The sequence below is a fragment of the Rhineura floridana genome, chromosome 12, assembly GCF_030035675.1.
Source record: "Rhineura floridana isolate rRhiFlo1 chromosome 12, rRhiFlo1.hap2, whole genome shotgun sequence".
Classification (NCBI taxonomy): Eukaryota; Metazoa; Chordata; class Lepidosauria; order Squamata; family Rhineuridae; genus Rhineura; species Rhineura floridana.
Window position 1 is genome coordinate 24,161,594 of NC_084491.1, and position 12,120 is coordinate 24,173,713.

Here is a 12,120-nt window from a genome sequence, read left to right on the forward strand (position 1 = left end):
GCAGTGCTCATATGGAGGTGTTTGCATGAACAGTTGCATTACAGAAGATTGTCTTCTTGGCCATTATAATTTGTACCTTATGGGGTGCCACGTTCTGGGAACATCATGCAGGAGGAAAGGATTAGAAGACTTCCATAGGGCTGTGATCAGGAGCCCAGTGACTGCTTTAAGCCTGCATCTAGCCTCCATAGCAACCATGGAAGATCCAATCAGCATGTCTTGTGTGACAGCCTCCCATGTGAAAATGCCAGGTCTAAGAACAGTTCAGGCTCTCATACTTTAAAAAATACACCAGAGGGCAGCACAATCACAGGAAATAATCCTAGCCAGCTGGTCAGAAATACAGGATACTGTAGAGAAGTCGGTCTATTCTATTCTAAAATCCACAATTGGGCAATATCTATATTAGGGTCAACCAAAGTGTAACAGAATTGTGGCAAGCTTCGAAGAGGAGGGGGGGAACCATCTTGTTGCACCCGTACAGCTCCAGAGCAATGAAAGCAAGCAATGTTTGAGTTATACCAACCATAAAAATAAAAAGGTCAACACCTACACTCAGTGGTTCCTGGTTATAGGTGGCCCCTGGGATTTTACTAGGTTTCAGGATTTGATCTAGAGTTTCTGGGTTGTAGTCTTCTTTCCAAGGAAGGAATAAACCCTAAACATGCTTAGCTTGAGAACTTTTGATTCCAAACCCCAATGTCTATCAAGCTACAACAGGAATAGAGACCCTGTGGCTCTCCAGACGTACTTGGACTCCATGTCCCATCAGCCCTGGCTAGCATGGCCAACTGTTAGGGATGGTGGAAGCTGGAGTCCAGCAACATCCTGAGGTTCCCCATCCCTGGGCTACATGATGGGGCACCACATCTAACCAGGCTCTTTGCCCAACCTGTCATGTACCATCCTCTGCACCACTAGGCTGTACACCTTCCTACCCAACCAGGCTCCACCCTGTGATCTGTTATCCTTTAGTTCTCAGGCCCCAGCTCCTGAGTCTCAGGAGACCTGTAACTCTGTGCACGTAACCTCTTTGATAAAACGGAATCATCTGCACAACAACCAAACTCACATAGAACACTCAGTAAGAGCAACGGATGACCTGCTACCATAGCCTGGTAAATAAGTCCCCCAAAAGTTACTAGCTTGCAAAAAAAAAATCTTAATAGCTGAGGACTGGAAGAATAGGGATGTAACATTCCTGCAGTAACCCACTGTATTTCTGTGCTGGATAGAGAGGAAGGAACTTCCCTCCTCTGGTTACCCACTTGCTTTCAATACCGCTCACAGAGGAGGAGCTGTAACTCAGTGGCAAGCATCAGCTTTGCATGGAAAAGATGTCGATCTCCATCCCTGGCATCTCCAGGTAGGGCTGGGAAAGACTCCTACTTGTGGTGACCCTGAAGAGACACACACACTCCAACTGTTACATCTACATCATACATTTAAAGCTCTCTAATACCCCTTGAAGAGTCATGTCTTCCCTCAAAGAACCCAGGAGTTGTAGTTTGTTAAGGGTGCCGAATAATTGGGTGTCAGAACAGATTAAACCAGAACTGTCACAAGAAGCTAAAATGATGAAACTGAAGTTATCATACTTTGGACACATGATGAGAAGACATGATTCACTAGAAAAGACCATAATGCTGGGAAAAACAGAAGGGAGTAGAAAAAGAGGAAGGCCAAACAAGAGATGGATTGATTCCATAAAGGAACCCACAGATCTGAACTCACAAGATCTAAACAGATGCTCTTGGAGGTCGCTGATTCATAGGGTCGCCATAAGTCGTATCGACTTGAAGGCACGTAATAACAACAACAAAGGGTGCCGAGAGTTGCTAGGACACCCTTAACCAACTACAGGTCCCAGGATTCATTGACGGAGGCCATGACTCTAAAAGTGGTATAACGGTGCTTGAAATGTATGGTGTGGATGTGTGACCATAGATTGAGCTATAGACTCATAGTCTGACTTGGTACAAGGCAGCTTCCTGAGATCCTATGACAGGGGTGCTCTGACCCCCATCCATCCGCTTGCTCACTCGCCGACATGCAGTGCCATGTACTTGCCTGCATGCCATCCCTTGTTGCCTATGGCTATCAAGTGAGAGCTTAAACATAAGGCTGGATTACCAGATGCACCATAGAGCAGATTCGCAGCTTTGCATAATTCTCCATAGCAGATAAAGGAAAACAGACCCAGTCTGGCTGCTTGTGCTTTTCAACTGTGAGAGTTCCATCAGCTTTTGCATTTCCTCTGCTGGTAATGGAAATATAAAACCCAATGCTGTTGACTAGAATGTAACATTTGATTTTAAAATGGTGGTCTTCCCCTATTATCCCCCATTAACAACTCTTATGTATGTGTGAAAATGGCACAAGAGGTGCACCATGTGTGAAAAACACCCCCAAGGTCCTTTCCATTGTGGGATATAACAGTCAAGGACAGCACAGCTCGTGACCCACCAGAACAAAAAAATCAGCCCAGCAGCCATTTATTGTGTCCTGTCAGGTGAATGACAAGCCCCTTCCCATTTCTGCAATCCTTTGTAGGCAGAAAAACGTGGTGTTTTTTGAGCCAGTGGAGAATTACTACGCACAGCTGCTTCCACAGTAGAGCACTGCTCTTCTGCAGAGAGCTGGAAGCAGAATTAAATCAGAGATGCCATACAGCACTTGAATATGTTGCTATAATATGCAGTGATCCTTTCCCCCCATAGTTACGTTCTTCCTATAATGTTTACTCGCAGACAGTGGGTGTTGGTTTGGCCATTAGGGCAAATGGGCACTACTCCACTAACCTCCGTTTGCCCTCACCCACTTCCCATCTACCTGCCTTCTCATTTGCATGGGGGTGGCACTGCCTGTCAGCGCCCTCCTCCTTAGTTTCAGTGTTGCCCTTGTAGAACTCATTGGCTCTAACTCCACCTGTCCGTGGCGTCCCTGCTTTCCACCCCACCAGTCTCAATGGGCACCAGCCACCACTGGTCACAGGTAAGTCCCATTCAGCAAAGACCCTAGCAGCTTCACTTAGATGCTTATTGCTTGCAAGTTCAGCATATTTTGTTGATTTCTATATATCCCCTGTGGTTTTTGGTGTGTGTGTGGGGGGGGGTAGTTACTGATGAATACCCACTTACCTGGGAATAAGCCCCATTGAATGCAGTAGGACTTAATTCTGAATAGACATCTGTAGGATTTGGGGGCAGCCAGATGAAAAAGAGGACAGGGCTCCTACACTGTTGATAGCTATGACGAAGTGGTTTGACACGCTACACCTACTGAAATTCCTTCTTCTATGCATTTGGCCAACCTAACAGGACTGGGCTGTCAATACCACAACAGGACTAGGAACAGAAACTGATATTGAGACCATTCAGACAGACCATTCCAGGGATAATGGATTATAGCTCACTAACTCTTACGTAAACACACACACAAGGACATACGCACCAGCCACGCTGAACAGAAAGCAATAAAACAGGTAGAACCTGCAAATAAGAAGTATTTAATTAACAGAAGAGAAGCCCAGAAAAGCCTTAATAGCACTCTACTTACCCACAATGGACAGACTGGTAATGCATCTGAGTATTATTACCCCAAATGGCCCCATATTAGGACCAAAAAACCCTATAGGAGGACAATACCGGAAAAAAACTGGATTGTCATAACTTGACAACAATGTCATCTGGGTGTCCCTAAAAAGTGAGCGAGCAAAGGGTGGCAATTCCAGAGAAAGAGGCTAGTGTGAAAGCAAACTGTACTCAGCTGAATGGATACGTTTTGCTCTGTGGATCACAAACTGTACAGGTCTGGTGTAGTTCACAGGAAAGGTCATTGTTATAAGTTCTAGTAGACACAAGAGGGCAGTGTGGCACCTAGGTCGAGGCGGGAGGGGGGATCACTCCTAGTTTACTGAAACCAATACCAGACAGCAATGAGCTATGCATGCAACGATAGGCGCAAGGAACCTTCCCCAACCTGGTGACCTCTTCTGATGTTTTGGACTACAATGGCCATCAACCCAAGCCAGCATAGCCATTAGTTCAGCTACTTATACGGACCAGGGTCAGAGACTTGTTTTATTACTGTCTCCTCAGTTGTTCTGCAGCTGTTACCCAAAGGATAGCAACCTGTGGCCCTCCAGATGCTGCTGGTCTACAACTCCCATTATCCTAGACCATTGGCGATGCTGGCTGGGGCTGATGGGAGATGGAGTCCAAGAAAATCTGGAGGGCCTTAGGTTCTGTATCTCTGTGCTATACATACCAGTCAACACTTGAGTCCAGGTTTATAATACAATCTAGCCCTCTGGGATAATTATGAAAGTCCTTGAGGCGTGTCTCTTTTATTTTTCCACAGCTGTTCCAGCTGAAAATCCACAGGCACACACACTACATATACTATACATTAAAGGTTCCAGGCATGAAAACCCCTGGGTGGATCTGCCTGAAACACGGCAGGCTTAATCCACTCTGCAGGTGCTCCTTTTCCTGCAAATTGTATCCGCTTATGTGGAAGGGGGGAGAACTACAACTGTTTTTAGATTCCACATTATAGTCAATGGGGCACAACAGAGCTTTGGATTTAACAGATCAAATCTGGACCCAAATAACAAATCAAAGGGGAATGACACAGAGTGGAACCAAAGTAGATTGGGCTATAGATACAAGAGGTATCTTGTGGCCAGTGCAGATGCCCAGTATTCTGGGCTGAGCTAGGAGTTCATTAATGAGAACTTTGGGGTAAAATTGGGGGAGGGGGTTGGGAGCCAGTAGTTGGGAGACTTACTCCTAAGTGCATCTAAAGAGGAAGAAATGAATGGGTACCTGAAGACAGAGAGAGACAGAGTGCTAACTGAACATACATCCATTCAGTCCATTAAAACCATATAGAAGCTCACAGTCTTAAAAGCCTGTAGGACTTTCATGATTGTCCAGACAAAGCATTCCAACACATTGGCAGTGAAGCAATGAGGTCCTTTTAGACTAAATGTTCTTACCAGTTTCAGTGCAAAGGGGCTCTTGAGACAGTAATGGGCATTACTTCACTTACTTCAACATCTGGTGAGCCAGCACTGCTGCCTTTGGGATCCCTCCTTCTCATTCTGCTGAGCAGGGCTCAGGACTTCTGCCCCAAAGTCCTGCTTTGATAGCACCACTGAGTATGGGGTCCACTTCAGAAAATACTTTGCTCTGTTTACATACACAAACACATATAATCTTATCTCTTGGAGAGAGGAAAGATCATGAACAGAGCCTTTCCTTTGCCTTTTTAATGGATGGGGAGGCTCGTGTAAAGAGAGGCTATGAGCATGGATGGCTGCAAAAGAGTATTAGACAAATGTATAGAGGCAACATGCCATGAAATGTTGCTTCATGGGGAACAATCAATCCTTTCTTGTGGGATTCTTGGGATATTTATTTTTACTTATTTATCATTATATTTATATCCCAGCTTTCCTCAAAGAAGATCAAGGTGGCTTACAAACATGATTCTCCAGCTCCCAATTTTATCCTCACAACAACCCTGTGAGGTAGGCTAGGCTGAGGGACAGTGACTGACCCAAGGTCACCCAGTGATCTTCATGGCTACGTGAGGATTTGAACTCTGGTCACCCATGTTCCAGTCCAACACTCTAACCACTGTGGGGATCAGATCCTAGACTAAAACTGTCTATATCACTGTTATACAAATCTATAGTGTGATCACACTTGACAACAGTGTACAGTTCTGGTCACCACAATTCAGAGCTGTAAAAGGGGCAGAAAGGGGCAACCCAAGTGATTGTAAGGCTGGAACAATTCCCCTATGAGGAAAGGTTGCAACATTTCAGCCTTTTTGTGTGTATGCGCGTTGACAGAGAGGCTTTTCTCTCGTTCTTATAATATTAGAACTTGTTGTTATATGCCTTCAAGTATATTGCAACTTATGGCGACCCTATGAATCAGCGACCTCCAATAGCATCTGTTATAAACCACCCTGTTCAGATCTTGTAAGTTCAGGTCTGTCACTTCCTTTATGGAATCAATCCAAATACTCCCTTCTGGTTTTCCCAGCATTATTGTCTTTTCTAGTGAATCATGCCTTCTCTTGATGTTTCCAAAGTATGATAACCTCAGTCTCATCATTTTAGCTTCTAGTGACAGTTCTGGTTTAATTTGTTCTAACACCCAATTATTTGTCTTTTTTGCAGTCCATGGTATGCGCAAAGCTCTCCTCCAACACCACATTTCAAATGAGTTGATTTTTCTCTTATCCGCTTTTTTCACTGTCCAATTTTCACATCCATACATAGAGATCAGGAAAAGCAGGACTACAGCTGAATATTAGAACTTAAGGTCATCCAATGAAGCTCTATGTTGAAAGATTCAGCACAGTACTTTTTATTTACACCAAGCATAGTTAGACCATGAAACTCAGTACCCCAAAATGTATGCAAGATGTACCAACTTGGATAGTTTTAAAGGGAGACAGAGTAGCAGAGAAAAGTCTAAAACTGCCCTTATTGACAACTAACTCCAAAAATACATTCCATTGTTGTCTGGGCATGCCTCTGTGTGGGTATTCGAAATTTACCAACATTCACTCATGCAAGGGTAGAGTGGAAGCATTTTCTGTTCTTGAGCTTCTTTGAAAACTATACATGAAGGCCCTGAATTAACATGTGCATTGGTACTGCTTATTCCTCCTTCTCATCCCTAAGAACTGCTGATACATTCATGCAGATACTTCCACTGCCATGTTTGCAAATCACTGAGCGTGCAAGACCATAAATTCAGCATGTACACCATTTCCCACATGGTTCATTCACACTGGTTTTGCAGGTCCACCTAATTGTTTTCAGTAACGTTCCTGCAGCAGGTTCTGTCTTTGCAATTATTTATTTATTTATTTATTGCATTTGTATACTGCCCCATTGCCGAAGCTCTCTGGGCTGTTTACAACAATTAAAAACATTAAAAACAAATATACAAATTTAAAAACACATTTTTAAAAAGCAATTTAAAAACACATGCTAAAATGCCTGGGAGAAGAGGAGAGGCTTGACCTGGCGCCAAAAGGATAACAGTGTTGGTGCCAGGCGCACCTCATCAAAGAAATCATTCCACAATCCTCGGAGTAGGCACCCGGAGGAGGGCCTTTGACGTTGAGCGTAGTGTACGGGTGGGTTGGAGAGGCATTCCATCAGGTATTAATCATGGGTTGTAGTTGCCCATTTAAAAGTTGCCAGCCCTCTGACTTTGGGTCCAGTTCAGTTCTTCAAGTGTTCTCCATACTGCCCATTCGTAATGTATCCTGTACCAATGTAATTTGCTGCATTGACTACTGGAACTGAAGATGTGCAAGGTCAAGTTCCTTTTTGGCTGTAGAGATTTTTCTCAAATACAGGTCATATCTCAGACTGTCACAGTATGAATTTTCATCATTCCCTCCATATACTGATGACAGTATTTTCTGCCTGAGCTCTGTAAGTTGTTCCTTGCTGATGTGTTCTGTTTCCCCACACAATGGTGCCCAGTCACATAGGTGGGGGGGTTGGGGGATGAGAAGGAGATGGAATATAATGTATTACTCCTTGCAAAAATGGAGCTGGTTGTGTTGCAACCACTCACAGCATGAGCAAAAGGGAGAACTTTGCATCCCTCTACCTTTACTGCATTTTGAATGGCAGTAATGTCATAAGGGTTCTTTCCAGCATTCATTGAGGACCAATCTGTCTGTGTCATCAGCAGTGACTGTCACATCTTCGCTTTCTGCTAACTGCAACGCTGTTTCCTCAATGCACATATTAGCGTCATCATTGGAATGGATCACAGTGGTGTGTATCTCCTGAGCATGTTTGTTCACAATAATGCTCCATATGTTTAATACTGGCAGTGCTAACCATGATGTTTCCATACTGGGCTGCTTAATATAGGTTCTATACTGATCAAGTACCCCTAGCAATGGAGCAACCCCCCCCCGAGACTAGATGACATAGAGCCAATATTGTCCCCTCTTAGACCCATGCAAAAATCTTGTTATTCCTCCAGATTTTGAAAGTCCCTCAAGCATTTTATAATCTTGCCCATAGCTCTGCTTTTATCCACTAGTTGTTACTATTGTAACTAGGTATAGGTTAGAGCAGCCTTTCTCAACTGGTGCGCCTCCAATTGTTGTTGGACCACAACTCCCATCAGCCTCAGCCATTGCCAATGCTGGCTGAGGCTGATGGGAGTTGCGGTCCAACAACATCTGGAGGCACACTGGTTGGGAAAGGCTGGGTTAGAGTGCCAGATTAGGACCTGGGAAGACCAAGAATGCCTCGATTCTATCGTTGTTTTGTGCCAAGGATTCAAGTACATGCTTGTACTCATTCAAAGTGGATTAAAGTGTTCAGTCACCCTTGTGTGGCAAATCCACTTTTTAAAAACACAGACTCTGTACAGTTTGGAAAGTGATGGGGAAATGTATTGAAATGTGTGGGATGAACTAATGACTAACAAGAAGATGTGTAAATACCCTGCAAACCAAGTAGGATGAATGCTCATTATCTTACAATTGCCCCGTAAACCAATGAGAATGAATTCTCAATAAAGATTTGATGAGTGTGCGCTTGGTGCATGCAAGTGAGAATGAATGAGGAATAAATGGGTAGTCTGTAGGGGAGGGTTCAGATCCCTACTCAGCTATGAAGCTGACTGGGTGATCTTAGACTGGTCACTTTCTCTCAGCCTAACCTACCTCACAAGGTTGCTGTGTTAGCAAAATCACTTAAATAACACAGATGGAGTCCAGAGAGAAAAGGATTGATAACATTTTGCTAAGGAAACTGAACAAAAAACAGTGTATGATTTGAGGAGAAAGGAAAAGTAAGGTTTTGTCTTTCAGTTCAGGCCTTGTACATAGCAGAGAAACATACAGCCAAATATTCAGAGGAAAAGCTCCCTCAGATCTACACAGACAATCAGAGCGCTTGCTACCTCACTGAAGATCATGCCACTCTGCCTGGTTGCTCAGCGACATCTTTCTTCCCCCCCCCATCTCTCCCCCCCTCCCATCCGTATCTTGGCTAGTTGATTTTAACACTAACAGAAGGGCAGACCAACCCATCTTGTTGTAGGGAGGCAGGAGCAGAGCCGGCAGAGGCAAAGCTGGTGGAAGGGGCAGTCACATCCAGCTGCCATTTGGAGGCCTCTGGAAGGGAAGGATGCTGGCTGTGCCAGCAGGGTGTAGCAGGAGGGAACAAAATAAATGTTTTCTTCCGCCACCCTTTTTCTCAGTGTACCCCGGGATGGAGGACTGTGGGAGGCACCTAGATATACCATTAAGTCCCCCCCTCAAGTCCTCCCCTGACTCGCCTTTCTGGGGCCTTATGCTGGCTTATGCCGGCTTCCCTACACTGGGCTGGGCTTCTCCAGCGGATCCCTGGCTGAGCCTCAGCTGAACCTGGAAGGGGGGTAACCTCGCTGAGCTGGGACCCAGCTGGTTCAGCCAGGGATCCACGATATCCACCGCCCCTCAGCCCGGTGTATATACAGCTCTGATTGCACCCTGAACCCTCATGTTACAAACTGAATGATCCCTGCTGCTGCACTTCCAGTATGTTGTGAGGGTCAAGTGGAGAGGGAGAGAGCCGTGTATGCCACCTTGAGCTTCTTTGAGGAAAGGCAGGATATAAATGAAAGACTGAATGCATAAATAATTTTTTGTTTTTTATATTTTAGTTTTGTAAACCATGTCAGGTGAAGTATATAAATGTTGTAAACAAATTGTGCTCTGTGTGATGCTCTAAACAAATGCCAAACCAGGCCATTAGAAGGCCCAGATATGGTTCTAAATGTGTGCTCTAAGTACATGCAAGCATACGCACTTCTTGACGTTTAAGCAGGCATGTCATTATGTGGTTGGGCAGCTGTCTGTCTGAGCCTCACAAAGATGCAAACAATAGAGGATTGTCTGACAGCCCTGAAGGGTTCTGTGTTCAGCCTGCCGAGGAGGATGGAATGCTAGCAAGCACCTGCCCTGCGTCTGGAATGAGTTATAATCCCAGACAAGCTCTGTGGTTGGCCTGGTGCTGTTAGACCATCAGAGATTCCTTGAAAGAAGCAGATCTGTTCCTTTGTCTTTCTTGAGGGATTTTTTTGTGGAGGGGGAAGTGAAATGAGTCTAAACAGGAGGTGAGACTAGAGTATGAAAATAATTCATTCTAGGCCAATAGCCTGTGGTGCTGAGGTTGAGAGAGAGCCAGTGTGGTGTAGTGGTTAAGGTGGTGGACTATGACCTGGGAGACCAGGGTTTGAATCCCCACACAGCCATGAAGCTCACTGGGTGACCTTGGGCCAGTCACTGCCTCTCAGCCTCAGAGGGAGGCAATGGTAAACCCCCTTTGAATACCGCTTACCATGAAACCCTATTCATAGGGTCGCCATAAGTCGGAATCGACTTGAAGGCAGTCCATTTCATTTTCAAGCATAATTGCCTGGGAGTAAATGCCATTGAACTCGATAAGCATGCAAATGATCAAACCTGCCCTCCCCTCCTCCTCCCTCCTATCCCCTCCCTCTTGCGCCTTCCCTTCCTCTTCCTTCACCCCTCCCTTCCAATCCCCCTCCCCCCTCCTCCTCCCCCATGGTCAGTTTTACCTATCCTAGAACTATGACCTGGGAGACCAGGGTTCAAATCCCCACACAGCCCTGAAGCTCACTGGGTGACCTTGGGCCAGTCACTGCCTCTCAGCCTCAGAGGGAGGCAATGGTAAACCCCCTCTGAATACAGCTTACCATGAGAGCCCTACACATAGGGTCGCCATAAGTCGGGATCGACCTGAACGCAATCCATTTTCCCTGACGTTGAGAGGAGATAGCAACTATTCGGTAGACCTTAGGATTGTAGCTCAGTGGCAGAGCACATGCTTTGCATGCAGAAGGTCCCACGTTCATCCACCATCTGAAGCCCCGGAGAGTGACTGCCAGTCAGGATAGACAGTTCCAAGCTAGATGGGCCAGTGGTTTGATTCCATATAGGGGAGTTTCCTATGTTCCTAAACAGTGTAGAGCAGGCAGCTGTAGAATAAATTAATGCTATGTTCAACAGAAAGGAAGAAGCCTTTAACAATGCATTGTTACATCTCACCCCAGTCTCCAAGCGGTGAATGGTTTCACGGGATCCAAACGTTTCCTTTGGAAAGAGATCACAGGAGACTGATGGTATTTTTGTGATATATGGCTTATTTACATATATGTACAGGCTGAGGATAAGTGGAAAATTCCCCACAATAGAACATCTGCCTTGCATGCAAAAGTACACCTAGGTTCAATCCCTGGTATCTGCAAGCAGGGCTGGGAACGTCCTCCATTTGAAACCCTGAGGTGTCACTGCAAGCAGGGTGAAAGAGACATTCAATTCCGTTCACATTCAAAGGTAAACCTATGTAATCTGCACTTTTTAAGACAATATGGGAACTGAAACACAGCCAGCCTCCAAAATTCACACTTCTCTGAATTTTGCAATGCAGTTTCCCTGCCAAGAAATGTGTACAAAAGTGTAGACATGAGGGCCAAGCATGCATAAAAATACATATATTTGTGAAAATAACATGAACATGCATTATATTGGGGGAAACTGTTCTGCAAAACTGCATACAAACATGTGCAGTGTGCATTCAGCGCTGATAAATTCACATGAGGATATCTGCTAACTGATTTGGAAATGTGGGGACTGAAATTAACACTGGAAAAATGAAACCCAGAGAGAAACAGAAACGGACAGATTTGCCAATCCCTAACCGCCAATTGTGGCAGATAGTACTAAACTAGAAGGGCCATGAATTCAGTATATGGCAGCTTCCTGTGTTCCTGGGGATTTTACACTACTCCCACTCAGCTTCAGGATCAGCTGTTGCCAATCCCCTTGCTTCTGCTACACAGAAACAGGACAGTAACATTCGCACTGGGGAATGGAGATGCTAGCTGCTACTAATGCAGCGCATTTAACAGTGCATCATGTTTACTGGTAACTTTTTCATGCACTTTTAACCTTATATATTACTGAGGTTTAGGCCGGCATGCCAGCGTCAAGGCAGTTTGAAAGGCCTTAGCTCAGGGGTAGAGCATCTGCCTTGCATGCAGAAGGTCA